Raw genomic sequence first — 23,659 nt, 5'->3', positions numbered from 1 at the left:
CGTTACCTCTCCACTCTTCCGCCATTACTTCTTCCCCGACTCTGCCTCTTATAAGGAACCTTGTAATTACGTGGGCCTGCCCCATAACCCAGGATAATGCCTATATCTCAAGATCCTTAACGTACATCTGCAAAGTCCCCTTTTACCACTGAAAGGAATATATCAATCTTTTGGGGAATTAGGGCACAGACAACTTTGGGGCCATGATGCTGCCTACCACACTTGCCAAGTAAACCACGAACATCTTTTCTTTCTGAACTCTCTTAATAACCATCTCCTTGGGAGACAGAAAAGGGAACGGCTCTGAGAGAAGCTGCTAGGCTCACACTCCGGCCCTGTTACCTATTTTGCCTTGGGAAGGTTACCTGACACCTCACTGTCTAATTTCCTCATCTCTAAGATGGACCAGTCATGTTCCACAATCTCTTTGCACAGTTGCGACCCCTGCAGTGCCCTGGGCTGAACAAGCATTGCAGCCGGTGACTATTAGGCACCAAAGTGAGTAAAGGTGACTGTTACATTAGGGATGCCACATAAGAGTAAAGGCCATAAACTCAGAGGGCCTTGGTCACATCCCTTCCTACCACTTCCAAATTGAATGGTCTTGGGTTAGTGGTGTGAGGCATCCCAGCCTCAGTTTTCTCATTTGTAAAATGGAAATGAAACCACACCATCCTGACATAGGATTGGGGTGAGGATAGATTATTATGGGATGCACAGAGCCCAGGGGAGGAGCTTTGATTGTAGCCACGACTACCACCATCCTTTCCCAGCCGCCCTGGGATGCTGGGAGCTTTACTGGGCTGTTCAACAGAACAAGGGCTGGACAAGGCAAGTGACTGAGTCCAGGGCCCCGAAGAAGCTCTGCAATGCTGCCCCAGCTTTTCATGAAAGCTCAGGGAACAGCAGAGCCCGGCTGGCTCAGCCTGGAGGACTCTGGTTTCAAGAAGTCTCCCTGCTGCATTGTCATAGAGCTGTCAGAGCTTGTCCCAGCTGCCAATTCTTTGAATGAAGTTTGCCTGGATGACTCAGGGCAGAAGAGAGAAGTGGAGATGGTGAACAGAGTGGCAGGGCAAAGTCCTCCTGAGGAGGCAGAGCTGTTTCCTAGAGGACACAGTAACCAGGGAGGGTGCAGAGCTCTGGTTTCAACCATATTATTATTTTTTAATTTTGCTGCAAATCCTTATTTCAATTAAGGCTTGGACAGATGCCTTGCATGCAAAAATCAGCTAAAAGCACAACTGTTCTCGTGGAAACCAGGCTGAAGGTCAGTTCAGGCCTCCTTTTCACTTCCTGGGGGGAGCTGGGAAGGCCATTGGTTTGGGGAAAAATTATCAGGGTAGTAAAGATACAGGCTTTGAGTCAAGTGATCTGAGATTGACGGCCTGCCTGGGAGAGCTTCAGGGCTTCACCTCCCCGCACCCCATGGGAGCCTTAGTCTCATCCAAAACAGGACCAGTATTGGCATCCAGTTCATGCAGTTGTAAAGACTGAGGTAGTACTTGGTTAGCACCGTGCCAGACACAGGGTGGGTGCTCAGGCATTTAGCAGGTGGTAGCTAGGTTCATCCTCTGAACAGGCTGTGGATGGGACAGAAATTCCTTGGGACTAAGGAACAAGGTGCTAGGAACTACTTGTGTTCTGATTCCACCATTAGGACCCAGGGTGGCTTTTGTTCTTCTCTGATCTTCTTAAATGACTACTCAGTTGTTTATTGAGGGCTTACTATATGCCTGGACTGTTCTAGGTTTGAGGACACAGGTCCAGGCATCTGAATGTCTTTGATTCCACACTCAACTAGCTCTTCAGCTGTGAGCGAGTCACTACCCTGCTCTGGTCCTCAGTTTCTCCTTCCATGAAATGAGGGGACTAAATTTATGCCATGGCATCTTTCCAGAAAATATTCAGTGGGATCTTGCCAAAAATAAAATCGAAGCACACGTTTGAGCTTGACAGGTATTCTGGTGCAGGGGTTTTGGAATTATACAACCCTGAGTTTGAATGCTGTGCCTGACACTTATCATGTACCTTTGGGCACAGAATCTGATTTTTCAGGTCTCAGTTTTCTCCTCTGTAAAGTGGGGATAATAATAATAACGATGCCTTCACAGGGTCCAGGCGAGGACTCAAGATGATAGGTGGAATGAGCCTAGCGAGGTGGCTGGCACACCGTAGGTTCACAGTAGCTCTTGTTGACATCTTTACCACTACCACCACCACCAACAATCACCATCATGACCACAGCCACCACCACCACTGTCATTGCCAGCAACATCCCCCTCATGACAGTCACCGCCACCATCAACCTCGTCAATGAAAGAAAGATCTGACAGTCTCCAAGTGGGTGATGAATTAGCAAATGTTGGAGTTGCCTGGGCTACCTGAGCAGGAAATTTTTCATGTGAGTCCCTCACCAAAAGGGAACTCACTTTGTAGAGTAGCTCTGGGTAGGTCCTGATGCGCTGAGATTTTCTGTTTCTTCTCCAACACGAGTGCTTCCCCGTAGTTAGCAGGAAGAGGACCCTGAACTCGACAGGGTCCGCTCCTCCTTTTATAGCTCTCCCGTTTAATGATTGCGTTTTCTTTTCCAGACAGTGATTTCTTCAGAAAGTCAGTCTAGGTTTTTCTGGGGAGAGGTCTCTGGCCAAGGCTCACCTGTCTGATTTGGAATTCCTAAAAATATCCAGCATCATCCCACTTTGGACCACATGTTGCCTTGGGTTTGGCTGTAAATTTCTTTGTCTCTGTCAAAACATCATCAGACACATTTTAGATTGTGAAATCATAGTATCCCCAAAATACTGATGTTGTTATTGTTGCCCTTTTAACCTTTCTTCTGATCTTTAGGAAAATATAGTTTTCATATCCTTACTTTACAGATGAGACTTGGAAACATTAAATGACTTTTCCAAGGTTGTACGGGGGCAGGAACTGGCTCCTAGAGATATGTTAAGTGGTTATTTACCTAAGCCCTCTCACCCCAGAGAAATTTCTTTACCCCTGCTCTGAGTTACAAAAATCCCAAGGTGCTGTTTAGAAATCTGCAGGAAGTTGAGTGAGAATGGGCGAGCCAGACTGAGCTTTAGGGTGGAGGGAGACAGACCCGAGTTTTCTGAACGGAGCGGCAGTGGGGTCAGGGGTGTGTGTGGGAAGGGTGCTGATCAGTTAGAGATCCTTTGCTTGGAGCGAATGACAATATTAGAACGAGTGTATGGTAGAGAGGCTGTCACTGATTTGATTGTGTGAGGCGGAGAAGTCCAGTCCCCTGCCCCTCTGGCCTCCCCCCTTCTCGGTTCTAACCGTCCAATAACTTAACTTCTCGCCTGGGGGGTTCGCGTCCCGCCCATCCAGCGCTGTCCACGGTGCTGACCGCCAATCCCGGGTTTCTGCTTCCACGGCTGGGATCTCTCGCGCGCCAGCCTCTCCTCACGGCCTCCCACCTCTCTCTCTCTCTCCAGGCACCGCACACATAAATCACAGGCGGGAGGCAGGCTTGGTTCCCCTGCGCCGGGAGGCTGCCGCGCCCTTCCCGAGCTCACCCTGGGTTTTGCGGTGGTGGTGACAGCCGCTGCCTGATCGGCCACTGGGGAAGCAATTGATTCGTCCGCTGCCAGCAGCCCGGAGTTGCCTACACTCGGACAGAAGGGGGAGAGAGAGACAGACAGAGAGAGAGAGAGAGAGAGAGAGAGAGAGAGAGAGAGAGAGAGAGAGAGAGAGACAGAGAGAGAGAGACAGACTAGTCAGATACCTTCACCCAGGTGCCGACAGTCTGAGTGAATCCCCTGTCTGCTCTCCACGGACTCTGGCTGACCTGAGTTTCCTCCCTTCTAGCAGCGGTATTTCTTTTTGTCTGGGTCCTGCTTGATTTAGGGCATGTGTGTGTGTGTGTGTGTGTGTGTGTGTGTGTGTGTGTGTGTGTGTGTGTGTATTGGTGTTTTGATTTTATTTTGGGAAGAGTAGGAGAGTCAAATGAACAATTTTCTTGCAGGCACCTCTGCTGAGCTTTCAAACCAAGTCATCAGGAGTAGCATCCTCCCACCTGGCAGGGAAGGAAGGAGTTGGCAAGAATCTGGCCCCCTGTTGTCCCTGCAGCCCTCTGGTGCCGCGGTAAGAGACATTGTTCTTGGGTGTGCAAAGGGGCTGGGGTGATGGGAATCTCAGGGGTGAGGGGTAAAAGGTAGCTGGGAGGGGAGGGGTGCTGAGGAATGACCACATTTATTTGCTCACATTCTGCAGTGTTTTATCGCCAAAGCGGCACCCCGAAGCCAAATGGGATTTCGGCTCAGTGCCTGGGGGGCTGTAAATGTGCTCATGTTTTGGGCAATGCGATCAAGGTAGTGGCTTCTGCCCAATTTGTCTCCTTTGCAGCAAAAGCTGTTGAAAGTAGCCAGTGGTTCTCTGAGTGATTTAACCCTTCATGGGTGGTCTGGCGGAGGGTCTCTGGGGGTGTGGCTTTAGGCGGGGAGCATATTGGCCCCGGTTGGAGGGGGATCACCCGGGTCAGGAGCATTAACTCTTGCCGGGCACACTGGTGGTGGCTTTCACACAGCGGGCTTAGCTTGTACTCTTGCAGGGACAGCTGAGGAATTTAGTTGTGGTGGATTTTGCAAGCTGTTCTAGCTTTCTTAAGATGGGGAGCTTGGGGGAGATTAAAGGGCCACTTTTTCCTTGGAACGAGTGGTCAAGAAGGCCAGAAGGGAGCCGCCACCTGCCTGTGGAGCAGATGTTCTGTTTTCACAGGTGGTATAACCTGTCTGTGCTTGCTTGTGGGGTGTGCCTGGCACTGGCTCAGGACCCTCCCTTCTGGGGCCTGAGTCACAGAGGGGACAGAGGGAGATGGGGAGGGTTCAGCCACCAGCTCTAGACTGTCGATGGCCCCGCAGTAGTTTCTTTTTCTGAGCTTGGGATAGGGTAGGCCAGCACCAGCCTGCCAGTGAGTGGGAGGTGGAGCTCTCCGATAACTGATTCCCAAAGCTCACATTCAACTTTGAAATGCTTTTGCTGCTAATCTGTGACCCATCAAAAGAGGATTTCTCTTTGCTTTCTGTTTTCATTTCATCTACCTTTCTGGAAATGAATGCCCGTAGTTTTAGCTTCTTTGCTGTTATCTCCAGGGCCACTTGAGCCCTCTGCGCTCCCCACCCTCCAGGATCTCTCCTTGAGGTCCTTGCTCCCTGTAAGTGAGGGGAATGAAATATGGGGCCCGGAGACCAGCAGGCCCGAGGTGTGAGCAGGGTCCACTCAGCCGTTATCTGCAGCCGGAGCCTGAGCCTGCTCAGGAAGGACGCAGGAGCTGGAGCAGAAGGTGGTTGGTGCCAAAGGCTTGGTCCTCTGCTTTCTCATCCTGGCTTCCATTGCTCAATGACCTTGAGAGAGAAGCTGCCTTAGTTTCCTCTCTGGGGAGCCTCAAGCATGAATGATGAATGGGAAGAAATTTGGTTCAGATAAGAATCTACGGATCTGGCCATGGGGAATATTTAATTAATACGGGGCTTTGGCCCGGATGGACCGGAGCGGACCAGGGTTGGCATGCTAGAGTGGAGGATCTTAGGATCCCTGCTGTATGGATTGCTGGATTACAGGAAGGCTTAGGGGGCCCTTGAGGGGGCTGTTAGGGAAACCGCAGGGGCATCAGGGCAGTATTGCCACCCGGGGCGGAGTGTTACAGTGCAAGCCAGCCCAGCCGAGGGCCAGGACCGGCTGTCCAGGCGCCAGAGCTTCCTCCACACACCCCGGGCATGGCTGTGAGCCAGGAAACCGCACTTCCTCCTCCACGTCACGTTTGAAGTGGTGCATTGTGGTGCACCACGGGGAGGGGCATGGAACCTTCTGGAAAGAGCCCTGGACTCGGATCAAAAGAGCTAAGTCTAAGCTCCCTCCCTCTTTCTCATTTCTGGCCTCAGTTTCCCCATCTGTGCAAGGAGGCAGATGATTTTAGGGACCCCAAGGCCCCTTTCAGCTCCGAGGGGCTGGGACTGTGTGGTATGGGAGCACGTGCGTGCCCGCACTTCTAGGAAGAGCTTTTCTAACCTTCACAGGGGGCCAGAGAGGGAAAGCAACTTGCCCAAGAACACACAGTAAGCGGCCTACAAACCCACGGTCAGGTAGATGCTTCATTCCTCTCCCTGCCCCAGCCCCGGGTGCCCAGGAAGGACCTTACCGTCCCAGTTCCAGAAGCCTCACCTTGGAGGTGAATGTGGACAGTCCCTGAGGCTGGCAGGAGGGAGGCAGGGCCGGCCAGGGACCCTGTGACTCTAAGAGGTGGCTGGACAGCCAGAGCCCGCCAGGTCTGGCTCTTCTCCTGCCCTTCTGCCTTGCTGGGGGCCCAGGGCTCAGTCGGGGCAGGGTGGCTGCTCTGGGGATTGCTTGGAGGATGCGGACTTCCTCTTTATTTAACCCTTCCCCTCTCTCTGTGTGGGTCATGGAGCATTTGGGGTTTTTGATGTGAAACCACCATGACATGTGGGCCCGGCTTCTGCTCTGAATCTCTGATGAGTGGGGAGCTGGCCGTGAATGCAGACAAGACAGAAGCTGACGTGAAGGCGACAGGAAGCAAACAGCATGGTTTATTTCTGCTAAGAGCTGTGGCTGTAACCTGGGATAAAAATAAGCCCAGGACCCAGTAGTGGTGGGCTGGAGCCGAGGAGTTTAAATGATTCAACTGCCACCCAGGATGGAAGCCTTGAAGTGCTGAGAGAGTAGAGGAAACGTGCAGAAATCGCCCCTTTCTTCCTGTTTCTCAGCCCTTTTGAGTCTCCAGAGGCTGCAGTGTGGGGTGCAGCCAGACTTGAGTTCCAATTCCTTGCTGTGTGACTTTAGGCAAAGTCCTTCACGTCTCTGCGCCTTAGTTCCTTCCATTAGGTATCCAAAAGTATTGCAGTATGATGGCTAAGAATGTGAGCTCTGGATCTAGATCTCCTGAGCTTAGATCCTGGTTCTCACACTTTCTAGCTGTATCACTTCACCCTCTGGACCTCATCTTATCCATTTTTAAAATGAGGATCATAACGGAGGTGTGCGGATCCTAAGAGGCAAACACAGAGTTGCGGTCCGGCAGAGTCAGGGCCCAGCAAGTGTAGTGATGGAGACAGGACAGTGAGTTCACCCCGGACTTCCTGGCCCGCTCTGCCCTGCTGTGCTCTCATGCAGTCGCTGAAGATCCTGGACCCCAGTTTCCGTGCCTGTGGAATGGGCATAGCGCTGCCCCCTTGCCTCAGGGCTCAAGAGGCTTCCAGTCAGTGGTAAGGCAGCCTGAGATGGGGCAGGTGGCAAGGAGGGTGACAAGGAGGGACCTTGCCCCCTGCCCAGCCTCTGCTCCTCCAGATCCCTGCGAGGCTTGTGCTGACTCATCCCTCAGCCTGCTCTGAGCAGTGTAGACTTTCTCAGGGGAACCCATGTTTTCCCTCCCTCCTCTCCTGGAAATGCTTTTCCTGTTCAGGGTCCGGAGATGCTGCCACATGACCTCCCTAAGGGCCTCCCTTTTGAGGATCACAGTCACCGCGTAGCATGTGCTCAGCAGTGACTTTGAGTGAATGAAAGAATGAAACCTCAAGCTGACTGACTAGTGGAGGGTCTCCCTGGGTGATGTCTTTAGCCATGGTCCAGCCTGAGGTCTGCATGTAGTAGGTGCTCAGTTAGGGTTGATTACGATGAGTCGTTGGTGAGGGGGTTGGAAGGACTTGGCTCTCATCTTGGATCTGCTGAAGGCAAAGGACTGGGCCTCCTTCTTCTCCTGCCAGAGCACTTACTGTTCATTCACACAGCACACATTTATTAGTCACCTACAGTATACCTGGTGGGCATTGGGAGTGATAAAGCACCATCTCTTCAGAATCTTAAGTGATGTAAATGGCACCTACAAAATGAGATTGGGGGTGCAACGAGGGCTTCCTGCCTCAACCTGCCACACTCGGTGCACCAATAACTGGAAACTCCATTATGAAAGTTTCATTCTTGGTTTGGCTTCGCTCTTGGCGGAAGACCCGATGCCTCTAAGTGGTTCATGCATCCAGCCTTAGTCACGGACACTTAGTGACTACAGGGAGCCGGTCTCATGAATGAGGCAGGTTGGGTTTGTGGGACAGGAGTGGCATTTTCACTTCCCAGATGTGCAGGTGGAAGAGGAGACAGATGGCAGAGGAAGGCGAACAGAGTGCATTTGGGGGTGTGGAGGAGGGTGCAGAGCTCCTGCTGCCCAGGGGGTGTGATGAGAGCAGGTGGTTCTCAGTGTCACCTGGGAACGTGTTAGAAGGAAAACTCTTGGACCCCACACTGAGTGCACAAGCCCCCACCGCTCTGAGGAACGGCATTTTTAAAACCGCGAAACGCTTTCACAGGTGCTACCTATCACGGCTCTCTGTGTGCCGGGAGCTCTCAGCCTTTTGGCAGGATCCTTCCATCAGTCCTGGAGGAGCTAAGCAGGACCAGAGCCAGGCCGCTTTGCCTCCTGCACACATCACCTCCTCCTTCCTGCGCCCCCCAATCCGACCTGAGTGTCCCCCGGGCTGAGCAGGTGGTCCCCCCATTCCTATCTAAGCTGGCAGAACTCCCAGGGGTCCTCAGTCAGGCTGTCAGATGGCACAGCGACCCGGTGGCAGTAATCAGCCCTCCAGCCTGTCCAGGGCTTGGGTGTTCGACGGAACCCAGCAGGTTCTTCTTAGCCCAACTCTGCAGCCCGCCTGGATCAGGGAAGTGGGGAGGTGGCGGTGGGGAGACACCAGGCTGCTGTGTGCAGTGTCACCGTGGTTTCCTCGAAGTAATCGTCTTGCTGTCATAAGTTTTCATGATATAATGCACGCTTAGATCGCACTGTAATGGAGCCCTGGCAGACGCTGGCTCTGTAATCCAGCGAGTGAGAGAGATAACATGTTTTAGACAGCTGGGGGGTACCCGCCCCCTGCAATTAATCAACAAGAAGAGACTCCTCGGACAGCATAGAAATGATGTTTCCTTTGAGGAAGATTTATTTAGAGGGAGGAAAAAAAGAATCTCTTCAAATGTCTCCTTATCATCTTTGGAGTGGGTTCATTCAGCTGCCTTTTTCTCCCGTTCTTTTTTCCTTCCTTCCCTTTTCCCCTCTTTAATGCACCTACACAGTGACAAGCAGAGACTTGTGAATGGAATCAGCTTTCAGCAGGGAACAGATTATGTAAGCAGCTTTTGGTGCCAGCCATCGGGCGGGCACGGGGTGGCATTTGGGAGCTGCCAAAAAAAGAGGCGATTTCTTGATTTCTCGAAGTTTGCTGGGAGGTCCTCAGGGCATTGTGGGGCCCAGAAGCCACTCTGGTCCATCCTGTTCCACATTCTTCCTCCCTGCCCCCTCGGTACTCCACTTGTCTGTCTTCTTTCTTTCACTGTGGTGTTAAATTTCTGAGTCTCTGTCTCTCTGGCGCTCTCTCTGGCTCCTCTCACTTTTACTGCCCTGTCTCCTTTTCCACCTTCCCTAAGTGTCCCTTCCTTCTCCTTGAAGGCTCCCCCACCACTTCCCCCTCTCCTCTTCTCCCCCCTGCCCTAGGACTCCTTCTTCAGCCCCTCTTCTTTTCCCCTCTCTTAACTCCCCCCCCCATCTCACCCTGTGTTCTGGATGCAGGGCACAGAGATGACTTGTAAGGGAATGCATTCCAGAGGACGCGCACCCCCAGAGGTGAGGGCCCCCAAGGTAGGGGACCAATTGTTCTGCTTTGCCCAGGACTGAAAGGATTCCTGGGAGGCAGAACCTGCCACATAAAAACCAGGGCCCTAGGAAAATCTGGACAAGCTGGTCACCTTACCTCCAAGCCAAAAGCTTGGAACCTTTTAGGGCTTCCAAAAGGCCAAACACTTGGAGTTCTGGGTAAGTTTCCCTTTTCCTGCTAAGAGGAGGCACACATTGGTTTCTGACCCACCCTGGGCATTCTCTTTGACCTGGGCACACAGAGCCCAGTGGTTCCTGGAGGGCAGGGGGCTGACTCCCTCCAACTTCCTCACCCCTGGCCCTGACAGTGACCATCCCGGTGGCTTTTTGCTCATTTGTCAGCAGCAGGGACGAGGGAAAGATTGCACAGCATTCTATGCCAGGGGTTGTCAGGTGTGAGCCGGCATTAGGTTCCCTGCAGACCTTGTTGAAATCAGTTTTGATTCCGGGGGACTCAGGAGGGCCCAACAGTGTGCATGTCTAACAAGTTCTCCGTAAACTTGTTCCTTCACCCCTGCCCTGTGTCTGCTGCTTGTCCAAGCACCAGGGTCCCAGCAGCGGATAACACGGAGCTCCCTGCCCTCCTGCAGCGGACAGTCCAGTGGGCGACAGGGGCAATGGAGAAGTAAACACATAAGAGCGTTCAGACTGAGGAATGCTGGGGGGAAGAGAACAGATGATACTGTGGAACTTGGAGCGATCACACTGTAGAAAGGGGCTGCCTGGCTCCAGAGATGAGATGGCAATCCTGGAACTGGGAACTGAGTCTCTGGGAGGATCCATGATGATCCAAATGGGGGGTTATTTTATTTGGGGGAAGGGTTTTAAGCAGGAGGGTGCTTGACATAATTTACAACGTCAGCTTGATCCCTGCTTTGGTCACTCAGTGAAGAGGGGACAGCAGGAGGTATGGCAGAAGCAGGCAGGGATGGTGATGAGGGGATGGTGGCAGGGGAGAGGTGGCCAGATGTGGGTATCTTTTGCAGTGGCTCGCGCTGAGTTTTACTGAAGGATTGGATGTGGGGGGCAGGGCCAAGGAGTCAGGGTCCGCTCGGGGAGAGGGCTGGACCTGTTTTTGGTGGTTGGTGGTTGTGATCCTGGGACCTGGGCTGTCCTGCAGCAGGGCCTTGGCTGTACCCGGGGCCAGCAGACTAGGAGGTGAGGCAGTGTGTGCACCAGTTCAGGACCTCTCAGAGAGACCCCCACATGCCCCCTCTGTGCAAGCTAAAACACAGGATCCCCTTGCCGCTAATGAAAAGGCAGTATGTTGGGGTAGGAGGGCAGACAGTTCAGCAAGAAGCAGGATATCGCGACTTGGTAAAGGCTGTAAAATCCAGGGGAGCTTCTGCATCCTTGTCAGGCCAGGGTGTCTGGCCAAGCCTCTCCCCGAGATCCAGAGTCCGGGGGCTGGGAAAGGCCGTGGCACAATGAAGGAAGAAGTGAGCTTGTTTTCTGCAGCTTCCCCTCCGATGGTCAGAGACCTACCTGTTGTCAGCTAAGCCAGGTGGAAGGGAACTGGCCACACCGGACATGCACCTAAGGTTAAAAGCAGGACAAAGGTCAGTGGTCAGGCCCCAGAGGGGACCAGGAGCCTGTGATATATCTTGCACCAGTCTCGTCTCTCCGAGGGTACGTGGTGCTGATGCTCTCTTTTCCCCTTGGAAGAGGGGCCTGCCACTGGGGCCACCTCGACTCTTAACCACAGAGGGCTCTGGGCATCTGGGCACCGGTCCTCTCCTGAGCCACCGATAAGGGAAAGGTAGATGACACACGTATGTTGGTGACCAGTTAGGGGACTTGGCTTCGGATCATAATGTGCTGGACCAGGCCTTACTTGTAGCCTCTCAGATAAACCCAGAAGACGCGGCTGCTTTTTGGGTTAGCAGAGTTTTTGTTTTGGGGCAAGTTGAGTTGCTCTTCTGTTTCATTTCCTAGAACACAGCCGACATTGATCCTCTGGACCTGGCTCTGTTTTTCATTAAGCATTCTCTTTTATCCCCAGGCCCCCACCCCTCCCTTCTTAGCTACTCTGCGCTGTTGACGGACAGCTCTCTTGTTAGTAGGTGAACAGTTAAATGTCTTTTAATTTATGCAAATGGTATTGTGCTGTTGATCTCCTGGTTTCTTTTCTCCCCACTCAGCAATGAGGTGTTCAAGATCTACCTGCGCTGGGAAGGGTGCAGCTAATCCTTAGCTTCTAGTTGTTCCTCTACTCCAGATTTTTGCCCACTTTCTTAAATTATATTAGTTTCCCTCCGGTAGCCTACAGTATTCCTGAGACTCTCCTCTCATGTTAGTAGAGTTCTGTCATCTGGGAGGTGCTGAGCCATTTCACTTTTGTTTATTTTGTTCAGTGAACACAGCCTATCAACTCCTGACTGCAGACACGGTGATTTTGTGGAGGAGACAGAAGAGGACAGTGGTCAGATTGCTGGGGTCAGGAGCTGGGTGGGTGTGAGCTTTATTCCCGACTCTGCTACCCGTGGCTGTGTGACTTTTGATGAACTGACTTAACCTCTCTGAGCCTCAGTTTCTTCTTTGGTACAGTGGGGATAATGAAAGTACTCACGCTATAAAGTTGCTTCTGAGTGAAATCAGATGAGGAGTGATATACCTTAGGCACCTTGTTGGTGGGCTTGGAGAAATAGATATTCATAGCCTGCATCATTTACCTTTCCATTACTGTAAGAAAATGCTGGAGATAATCAACTTAAAAAGAGGCTAAGGCCTCCCACTTGTCACCACCTCTTAAAAGATGTGCCTGCCCAGTAATGCCACCCTGCAGACCATATCTCAGGAGTGCTCCAGACCCAACCCCTCCAGGTCTGGACTTGGTGTTTCGTGAGTGTGCGTGCATGTGATTGTGTCCGCTGTGGTGGAGATATTTCCACCCTGAGGCAGAGGCCCTGACACCCTCCTCCTGTCCCGGACACAGTCTTCCTGATTGGCTCACCAACCTCTGTCCCTGACACCTGCTCGTCCAGGCCCCAAGCTTGCCCAGAGGGTAAAATCCCTCAGAGGTTGGAAGGAAGAGCCTTTAAGAGCCTGCAGAGGATCCTGGAGGCTCCCCAAGGCCCCAGATTGAGAAGACTCCTGCTGTGAGTGGTTGCCATGGCAGGAGGTCTGGGCTGCCATTCTGACCAGTGCCCGCCTCAAGGACAGCAGGTTGGTCTCCAGTGTCCCCTTGGTGGCTCCCATCTGCTTCCAGCCTTCAACCCCCTCCCAACAAACACAAAGAGCACGGAGCCAGGAGTCCATCCCTCTGCTGTGCCAAAGGGCAGAGGTGTCTGGGAGCTGCAGTTCTTGGATTGGACCACAGTGCTCTGTGGCTTCTCCTTGGGGTCCCAGCCCTCGCTGTGTTGGGTGTCACACGAGCGACCTCCTGCAGTCTGGGGAGTAACCTTGAGAAGGTAACCTTCACTTGCAGGTGAGGACATCATAGCACCAGGGAACAAGGAGCCTCATGGCCCCCAGATGCAGGCGCTCACATGCAGATGTTTTTGACATCAAAGTCAAACGCTGAGTTTCCATGGCAAAGAAATGAGCCTCCCCTGGGCTGTTTCTCCTGCCCTAAACGCGGGATGAGAATCGATCACCACTTTACTTACTTTTTGGGAGTGTTGTGAAGATAAAGCAACATAAAACCGTCTCTGCAGAAATCGATTCTCTCATCTGCAGCTCCTTCTGGCTGGGGGCCAAAGGGCGAGTGGCGCTCAGGTAAAGGAGCGGACGCAGTGACCAGCGGAAGTGGTTAGAAGCCCACGCCTTCTCCAGCCCGCTGGCTAGCGTCCCAGCTGTGCTGCTTCCTGGCATGTGGCCTCCCCGGCCTCAGTTTACTCACCTCAGGACGGGAATAGCGATGGCACCTCCTCATAGAGAAGCGGTGAGGCCCACATGAGTTTTATGTGTCTCTGTACACGGAGGCCTCGAACCGTGCCCCTCACGTGACACGCTCTGCACAGTACCTGTTTATGGTCATAGAGGACTGATGTATTTCTTTAAAGCTTGCTTCTAGCTGCATTGTGGTTTCACAATAACCTTTGAAGGGGAGAGATGGACTCAGTAGCACCGTGTACAGGTGAAGGATCTCGGCCCTGTAGAAGTGAACCAATCTCCCAAGCTCTCGGGTGAAGGGGCCCAGGACCGGCTTGTGTCCTCAGGGACAGCAGTGGCTGAGTCACAAAGCCCCAAAGCACAGTGGGTCCACCAGCCATCGGCAGCCTCAGACAGGCTGGAGAAAGCAGGGCTGGGAGCCTCCCCGTGGGCCCAGCAGGCAGGCTGTGAGCACTTCCAGGTGGGCAGGGGCGTACGCGATCTCCGCTCCGGGCCACAGAACACCTGGCCACCCGGCCGCCTGCTCCCTCCAGAGTATCTGGGGTTGAAACCCGCCCAGCTTCCCTGTCTGCCCTCCACAGGCTCTCGGCCCTTGCAAAGTTGCACTGGTGGGTGACGCAGCCCAGCAGGCAGGGAGTGGGCAGGGAGAGCCAGGAGGCCCAGGTCCAGAGCTCCACCCTGCCCCTGTGACAGTGCAGATGCGGCTGGTTCCCATGGCTCCCAGTACCTCAGGCTTTCCAGCCATGGGGTGGGGATGCTGTTCCTCAAAGCAAACTGGGGGGGGGGGCGTGAGACAAACCCCTTCTCGGGTTTCTGGATCTTACTAGTTGAGCGAAGCTCTTGAAGCCCACAAAGTCACTCTGGCTATTTCCAGACCCAAATCTGCCCTGTGATTCAGCTTCCCCCCGCCCTGTGTGTGAGAAAGAAATGAGGCATTTACCGCTGGGTACGAAGTTGCCAGCTAAAGTTTCCTAGAAAGGTTTCTTCTGTCCTGATGTTGTTTTTTCTGCTTATTTAATATTTAAAAAAATTTTTTTAGTATATGTGCTGCCGAAGTGAGCACTAAAAAAATTTTTTTAAAAAAAAGAACTCTTGCCCTATAGCTGATAGTAGGTTTTTTAAAGGATCACTTTTGGTGCCCTTCTTTGGTAAGTAGAGATACTCAAAACAGTGCAAGCTGAGGAACCTTCACTTGGAAGGCGTCATGCCCATAAGAAATCCATGTCTGAGTGTGTTTTGTTGAGTCATTAACCTCAGGGGCTATACAGTTTTCACGAGAATCTCCTGGGGTACTTTTTCTAAACCACAGATTCTCAAGGCCCTTAGGAATTCCAACTTGGAGGGTTAAGGGTGCTAGGAATCTGCAGTGTAAATGGTTTCCTGAGCAACTCGGGTGGGTCTGGGGGCTCCAACTCTGCACGTTTTGCCCAGCTTGAATAACCTGTTAGGAGAGAGGCGTGGTGGTGCACACCTGTAATCCCAGCACTCTGGGAGGCTGAGGCAGGAGGATGGCAAGTTCAAGCGCAACCTGGGCAATTTAGCAACTTAACAAGACCCTGTCTCATGTTTTTGAAAGAGCTGGGGGTGCAGCTCATTGAGAAGCCTCCTGGCTCAATCCTCAGTAGCAGGATATTCTGTTAGGCACAGAAGGGAAGTAGTGAAATGTCTATATGTATTATTCAGATTGTTCATTGTAATACACGATACTTAAAATTGTGTGTTACCTAAAATTATGCAGGCATAAAGGCTTTTGTTTTTTCAAACCACTGGTACCTATTAAGAAAATAACCAGAAAAGTAAGAAAATTTTATCAGCTTGGCAAAAGTCATCTACACTAGTTGGCAGATGGGAAGGAAGAGCTATTATGGTTGAAAAATTTAGGAAGAATGTACTTAAACTGTTTTGCTACCCCAAATGCAGCATTTTGAGAGGGAAGACAGAATGCTCAATAGTAGGAAAAACATTTCCGGAACCTGGTAGAGTGATGCCGTGGGTTCTGAGGGGCGCTTGGTGATGATGCACATCCGAACCTTCTCTTTGACCATGTGCTACTTGTCAGGCACCCTGCTTGGTGCTAGGATGTAGCAGAAAACAATTTCAATTTGGTGCCTTCCCACAAATAAGGAGACAATTTAGTATGCAAATAGATATGTGATTACAGGTAGAGGCAGGGATTCTAAAGATAGGAGCACAGGTCTGTGTCAGGATGACACAAGGAAATCTGATCTAATCCCGGAGAGCTATCCTAAGGGGGTGACATTTGAGCTGAGAGCAGAATCAGGGAGAGCATATGCAAAGGCCCTGTGGTATCACCCAAAGAACAGAAAGAAGGCCAGCATGGCTGAAGCATGGGGTCAGGAAGCCTGGTGGGGGGGTGACGGGGGCAGTGCCTGCAGGGCCACGTCGGGGTGATTTATTCTGAGGTCTGACACGATGTATGATTTGAAAAAGCCACCCTAACTGCACTGTAGGATTCCCAGACAGGTGAGAACCTGGGGAGACTCGGCGTGTGTTCAGAGTGACCTAGAGAGGGCCACCTGTGTTGCGGGAGTCCTAGTTCCTCACTGCTCTTCACAGCACCAACTCCCTGGAAAGCAGAGAGCGAGGCGCCCACCAGGAAGTGCTCAGCAATGAGCCGCGGGCGTGGGCCCCTCTCTGAAAATGGAGATAGGAGCATGAGGGAGGAAGTGGGACGGATTCCAGCCTGCCTGGGTTTAAAGCCCAGCTCTGCCACCCGGAGACCTGGAACGAGTTACTGAGTCTCTCTGCACCTCCGTTTCCTCATCTGGAAAATGGCAGCAGCAGTGACACCTGCCTCTTGGAGTTTCTGACGAGTCACTGTGCAGCTTTGTCTAAGAGTGACCTTGGCATGTTGTGGGTGCTCGATAAATGGTTGTTCCTGTTATCTCGTGCAGGGTGATGTAATATTTGGGCTCAGCATTCTAGAAGGGGCCCTCTTAGCCCTTTCCGCTCTCTGCCCACCACCCTCCAGTGTGTTCACCTTGTTAAAAAGGCTCCCTCTCTCCTACACCTCTGCCTCTTCCTTCTCCACTTTATCCCCCCAGCATCGGTGCCAGGTACACACCATCTACTTTGATTATTAATTTTGTTCACTTCCTAGAATGCCAGCCCCAGCAGAGCAGGATAATTCCACTGTTTTTTTACCACTACATCTTCAATACACTGTATCACACGGTGCCCAGCATGCAGGGGGCTCCCGATAAGTATCATTTGGACCAATGAGCACAGACAGTGTTGAGCTAGTGCTCCTTGCTCTGACCGGAAACCTTGCCCTGTCTCCGGGCTGCGCTAAATAACCTCACGGGTCACCAAACAGAATCACTGCAAAGGGAAGAAATAAAAATTCCCAAGTCTTGGCAGGGTGGGAGTCTGGGCAGGGAACGTGGGAGGCACCGGGGATTTGGGTGATGGCGAAGAAAGTAAAGGTCTTTCACAAAACCAGCTCTGCAGCCCGATCTTTGTAACCCGATTAATCACATTAAGCCTTCGTCAATAGCAACATCACCTTGGCCGGCTGCAGCAGCTGGTAGCGCAATGAACTATTCACTGTTTCAGCAGACCTGCATTGCAGGCGGAGGGCTGGGGCCGCTGGTGCAGAGACAGGCTGCAAACAACAGGCGGAGAAGCCAGAAAACTCTCACCCTCCTTGGACTTGCCGTGGAGAGCAGTGTACCCCAGGGCCCTGTCTCGCATTCAGGACAAGACAGTGTTGCTCACAGACAAGAGAGTGTGGGTCAGGCATCTTCTCTCCTGGGTTTGCAGGAGGTGATGGTTTTCACCATGGGAGTGCCTGGCCCAGGGTACCAGTGTCGCCTGAAACTTGGAAATGCTGTTCCAGACCTGGGCAGCTGGGAGGAGGGTACCCCTCTACACCCAGCAGCCTTCCCGGGGATCGGGTACACATCCACATTGGAGACTCAGTGGCGAAGGGAGGGAGGCTGCCCTGGGGGGCCATGCCCACAGGTAGCTCTCAGCCTGGGCTGCACATTGCCACCTTTGAAACCCACCAATGCCAGCACCCCCCGCTCTGAGTTTCTCCCACTGTTCCGGTGGGGCCCTGGCCTTGGCATCTGACTGTTCCCCGGGTGACTGACTGTAGGGTGCAGCTGTGGCTTGCCACCTGCCTGCCTTTGGGGAGCCCTCTCACCTCACAGGCTTTCACCTTTGGAATTTGTAAAGTGTCCCCTTGAATTCTCATCTTCTACGGCTGCAAGAAAGCTCAGAAGCCTAAGGTCCCATTGAGAATCTTTGCGGGTGTCAAGGGCCAACGGGAGAGTTCACGCGGGCCTCCCCGGATGGCGCCAGCATCTCCCCCATTCCCTGCCAGTTGCCCGGTTGGCCTCTTCTCGTCACTTTGGGGAGCTGGAGCTGTCAGGGCGCTCAGCATCTGAGGGCCATCTGAGAGCTTTGGAGGATCCTCAGCACGCAGAGGGGCGGCAGAAAGTCTGATAGCAGAAAGAAGAGAGGCTGGGGCTGGCAATGAGGGCCTTGTGCCAGAATGGTCGCTATTCCAGGAGGACAGCTGGTGGCCCCTGAGTGGTCAGCAGTGGGCCAGCACTGTGATGGAAGCTCATGTGGCTCATTCCACCCAGTTCCCCAGCCATGCATGGGAAGAAGGTACAGCGAGGAGCCCATTTTCCGGACAAGGAGTTTGGCCAAGGCCCCAGCTAGCAGAGGACAGAGCCAGGACCAGCCGTGGTGGAGCATCTGGAGGTTGCCACCTCAGGTGAAGCAAGTTCCCAGTCTGGACACTGTCAGCTCCCTGGGAAAGGTGATTGTTAAGGAGAGATGCTGGGGCGTCTCCAGAAGCCCTGGGGGAAGAAGCTGGCTGTCCCCTCCCCTTTCTCTCATCTCTAAATTTGGACCCTAAAGAAAGCCTCCTTCTGCTGGCTTCAGGGCTGTATCATACAGGCTTGGTTCTCTGATCATCGCTTCTGTGTCTCCAGATGTGCAGGAAGTGGATGAAAATGTCGAGGGGTCGCACTAGGGACACTTCAGCTTCCTTTCTTGGTTTCCCATGGCAGTGTGGCCCTGGGAAACCAGACTCTCAGGTCAGAAATAACCCAGCAAAGCCTCCATGACTCCTTTAGAGAGAGGCGACCTCTGAGTTATCCTTTCCCTCCAGGAAGAGCTGGAGAGTCTCATGCATCCTCAGCTTTGAAAGATGGGGACCTTTTTACACCAGCAAGTTCAGTCCCCATCATGGCTCGTTTCATTGCAGAAAAGGGGCTGGCTTGGGACAAACTGGCGGCCACCGGCTTATCCTCGGTTTGCTTTGTCTTTTTTTTTTTTTTTTGGTACCGGGGATCGAACTCGGGTCCTTGCGCTTGCAAGGCAGGCAGTGGAACCGCTGAGCTGGATCCCTGGCTCGTCCTCGGTTTGCAGCACACATTTTGCTCTGAGCATGTTCTGCAGACCCTGCAGATGGAAAGTACACTGAGAAGCCCTCTTCTGCCCAGCCCGGGTTTGCATCTGCCCAGGCCCCAGAAAGGCAGTGTGCTGGAGACTCCTGTAAGTTTCCATCCCTGCCGAGTCCCAAATCACTGTGTTCCCTCCTGAGTTTCTCTTCTTCCGCTTCACCTGCTCTGCCTGTGCTGGTGTTGCAGGAGTGGGGTTGGAATGCACCTTCGGTTTCTTGTGGGAGAAGCTGGCCCAGAAACAAGCCCCGGTGACAGTGCTCTTCCCAACTCTGGCTTTTTTCCTCCCACGTTGCCTCTTTGGATCAGTGGTCTCCTTATCTGCCCCTTGCCACCGCCACCCTCTGAAAAATAAAGTAGAAAACAGAGCCAACTATCTTTCCACTTGTTCCAATTAATATTCTTCACAGTAAGAGGGAAAGTGAGAAAGTAGGAACACCTTGATTCTTCTCTTTTATATACTATTGTACAATCCATGCATTTGGGGCATTATATTGTTTTATTTAGTTATTTATTTTTATTTTTGGTACTGGGCATCGAACTTGGGACCTTGTGCTTGCAAGGCAGGCAGCAGAACCACTGAGCTAAATCCCCAGCTGTTTTATTTATAATGTGTATCTATATCAATGTGGATATAAATATATATAGATATAAATATAGACATGTATAGGGGAAAGTCAGCTCCCACCACTTACAGTACAGACACTGAGTTAGTGAACACAAGCCATTGTCCCTAAGGAAGATACGGGGCTTTGTTCTGTGAGTGTCTCATCTCTACCGATGGACCCGTGCACCACCTTGTTTAATGCGTGTTTCTATTTAATGACACCTAATTTCATAGAATTGTCGATTCAAGGCTGAGCTACGTCCTCACGTTCTCCCAGGCACAGCTCCGCCTTCTTGCCCTTAGGGACCTTAGACAGCACCTCAGCTTGGGGGCCCTTTGTCAACAACAAAATCACAAACAAAAAGCACAAAGATGCAAGGACGGTGGCACTTGGTAGACCTGGAAAAGAAGACTGATTTACAGAGTGAGAGCTAGAAACAAGGAGACAGAGTGTTGCTGTGTTTGACGTCCGCTGGGAACGTGCGTGTTAGGTGGCTCAGTTTCTGGCCTTTCTGCCCGACTGTGAATGACCACAAAAGCACCACACGAATTGATTTGTGGATCGCCACTAAATTGTAGGTAGCAGGCACATTTCTAAGGAAGGAAGCCATACACGATGAGTGTTTACCGTGCACGAGGGTATGCAGTCTGATGAAAAGTGCAGTGAATGTTCAGATTTTGTAAACAATTTGTTATAGTAAGAGACACATTGTCATTGATCCTCCTCAGAATACCCCCATAAACACATCAATCCCGTTCTTGCCACTTTATGAAGCGGTTCTGCAGGTTTTCCTTTGTGAGTGTCTCTAGTTGCGCTGTGGTGTCTGCCTCGATCTCCTGAATTGATTTCAAAAGTTTACCTTTTTTATGGTCATTTTGACTTCGGGGAAGAGCCCGAGTTTTCGCAGTGCCAAATCTGGTGAGGAAGCGGAGGAGGACACACCAGAATGTTTTTATTTGACAGAAATTGCCGTGAACGTTTGATCGACAAGGGATGATCAAAATAAGGATGAATGTTAAAATAGAACAATGTATTGCAGTAAAAGACACATTGCCACTAATCCCCCTCAAGATATTCTGCTTCCTTTGGGCGGGGCCTCACTTCCCACACCTGGTAGAATCTCATCGGGTCCAGGTTCATCTCATCCCCGCCTTAGCGCAATCAGGAAAAATAAATCGGAGAACTCCTTTCCTAAGATCCCAACACAAGTTTCAGAATTGAGTCTGCTTGGCTTGGGTGAGGGAATGTATTTTGAATCAGTCACAAGTCATTAGAAGAGTATATAAGTGATGTGCCAGTTGCCACGTCAGGGAGGGAGGGGTCAAACCCCAGATCAAACCTCATGCATGCTGAGCAGGCACTCGGCCACTGAGCTACAGCCCCGCCCCAGGACAATTCCTTAAAAGAAAGTGGGACCAAAGTTGGCACCAGGACAAAGAGGGGCAGATGTCCCCTCCCCATGCCCCTGTGGAACTTTCAGTCTGTGGAGCCCACCATGGGAGCCAAGCCCCAAGCTTCTAGGTTCCAATCCTATCAGAATTTCGGAGAGCAAAGGGCTCAGATGCTTGGAGATGGCTGTAAGGGCCGGGGCAGAGTGGAGCAGGGATTTGAGATTAAATGGAGGATCAAAAGCATTTGAGAGGTTGATAAAAGCCTCACACCAACCCTACTGGTTTCTGTGGCAGAAATCTCAGGGAGAAACACACACACACACACACACACACACACACACACACACTCCCCAAAACCAGAGGAGTAGCGTGCACATTGCTGTCCTTGGTTCTGAACCTCATCTCCGACCAGTGGCTGTTTCCATCCAACTTTCCTCAAGAGTGAGACTCTAGTTTATTGTGTGTCTTCTGTCTGCACAGGAAGTAGGCACTGATGACACCGCCCGTGTGAATCAGAGAACCAGCAGGAAGTAGATGGGGATTCAAAGAGCACTCTGAGAAGGAGCAACGGAGTGAACAGGATTAATGCAAACCACTCATGGGGAGCGAAGCACCCTGGGGCTGCAGTAAGGGAGCTGTTACCACCCCTTGGCCTGAAGGGAGACAGCAAGAGCCTTGCCAGAGCCAGGAGGGAGCTGGGGATGCAGTTGCGGGGGAGGGTGAGGACCCCACAGAAAGGGAGCCGGGAGCTGCTTCCCCCTCCGTCCCACTCCCCTGGTAACTGCCATTGGCCAAACGCAAGTCGGCTTCGTGGGGAGAGAACCTGGACAGCAGGGTGAGCATGGCTGTGTACAGCAAGCGAAAGATACGATAACGCCAGCATCACCAGCTCTGCTGCACGGCAGCCATCCCCAAAGCTGGCGGCGTAGCACAAGAAGCCACTTGTCCTTGCTCATAGCCCACAGTTCAGGCTGGAGCCAGCCGGTCCTGGTCTTTCCTGGCCACTCATTTGGCTACGGCTGTCTGGGTAGACCAAGATGGTCTAAGCCACGTGTGGGGTTAGCTGGGGCCTGCATGTCTTTCTCCTGACCCCTCTAGCAGGACCGACTGGCCTGCTGACATGGTGGAAAGGACACTCCAGAGGGTGGTCTCCAGGGCACATGCCCCATCTCTGCTGATGTCTCGTTGGCTAAAGAAAGCCAGACGCTAAGCCCAGAGCAGCGAGTGTGGGGAGACTAGAATGGCAACCCACGCTCCCAGGGTATCACCTGCCAAACAGTGTACCGTGCTGTCCTGTCCCAAAGGCCCCACAGCCCGGGAGCCACCTTTCTGCCGTCTCTTTTGCATACTTTTGACAGCCCATATAGACTTCTGGTTACTAACAAGTGACGCCTGGGAAGTTGGATGTTGGGATGGGAGCGCCCACACGTGCCCCTAGCATGATACAGATGCCTCACCTACCGGAGAGAGGGGCTTGGAGAAGGCCAGCTGCAGAGTCAACTTAGACAGCACGGCCGTAAGTACTGGGCACTGTGATCCAGTGAATGAATGCTCTCGATCCACTGCGGGCTCGGTGGACGCGGGGAGCAGAGGTGGGGTTGTGGAAGGCCAGACACATCCAGCCCTGCTGCTCACCGGCCGGTTCAGTCTGGGGGAGAAGACAACTAACCGTGAAAGGCCTCAATGGTTCTGTCCTGAAATGGACTCAGTGCTGGCTCCACAGGTCTCACAGGTGCAACGTACATCGATCAGGGCAGTCCCTGGTACCCAGGAGGTGATAAATACCGTTATATGTACTTAGCAGCCCTTACGTGCTGGAGGTCACGACCAGGGTCGCCGAATCCTTTCTGTCTAACCGTGTGCTGGGCACAGTTTCAAGCACCGTACAAACATGAACTCATTCAACCCCTCAAAATCCCTTTAAGAAAGGTATTAGTATCATCCTTGATCTTCATCGGAGAAAAGTGAGACAGAGATGTTACGTAACTACCCTAACATCACACAGCTAGAAAGAGGTCACGCTGGGATTTGAAGCCCAGCAGCTCAGCACCCCTTAGCCCCTGTGCTCCTCTGATTCCAATCCTGCGGATCCCGACCCCCACCTGCACCGGCGAGCCTGACACCCGGGGGCTTTGTGAATTGCAGGGCTCGTCATCTGAGCTATTGGGTGGCTGGTTTCATGGGTGCCAAGGGCTGCTTCTCTGCTGCCTTCCCCGCAGTGGCCCTGGGGGAACCTGGTGGGAGAGGAATGGATGAAGCAGGTCCCTGTGATCTGGGGTTCTTGGAAGCTGAGGGAGAAGCTGCTCGTGCTTTCTGGGGTGGTGTGGACAGGCCCTGAGTCCACATCCCCAGGCCAGAGTGTGAGGCCATGGCTTCGGGGTGAAATGTCACGGGGAGCCGGGGGCTCAGGAGGGACCCAAGGGACAACTACTGAGGGCGTCACCTGCACCAGCACAGGACTAGACCCAAGCTGTGGTCAGGCGCACGTCGAGCTCAAGCCGCCCGGCAGAGCAGGTGCTGCTGCAGGCCTGAGGTACTGAGGGGAAACAGGCGCTGAGGGATCCACATGGCACTTCTGGTCCCTGCCCTCCTGGTTGGGGGACAACATCCTGAGCTTGGACAGACATCAGGACCATGGACAGACATCAGGCTGGCGTGTGTGTGTGTGTGTGTGTGTGTGTGTGTGTGTGTGTGTGTGTGTGTGTGTGTGTGTGT

At 52.6% G+C, this 23,659-nt stretch overlaps 1 protein-coding gene across 3 annotated transcripts in view; it reads left to right on the top strand.

Moving 5' to 3' along the window:
- Rph3a (rabphilin 3A) overlaps positions 1-23,659 on the top strand; it is a 212,053-nt gene that overhangs the window by 123,747 nt on the left and 64,647 nt on the right. Inside the window, exons 1-2 of one of the 3 annotated variants that reach the window (XM_010604504.3) lie at positions 3,348-3,836; positions 3,989-4,107. The gene's annotated coding sequence lies outside the window, so the exon portion shown is untranslated. Of the gene's footprint in view, positions 1-3,347; positions 3,837-3,988; positions 4,108-23,659 lie in introns of those variants that run through there. The other 2 variants (XM_010604501.3, XM_010604502.3) reach the window with 2 other exon arrangements.

This window comes from Fukomys damarensis, unplaced genomic scaffold, assembly GCF_012274545.1.
Source record: "Fukomys damarensis isolate Sample0158 unplaced genomic scaffold, DMR_v1.0_HiC HiC_scaffold_12, whole genome shotgun sequence".
Taxonomy (NCBI): Eukaryota; Metazoa; Chordata; class Mammalia; order Rodentia; family Bathyergidae; genus Fukomys; species Fukomys damarensis.
Note: the sequence above shows the minus strand (reverse complement) of the source record. Positions and strands in the feature narration are given on the sequence as shown.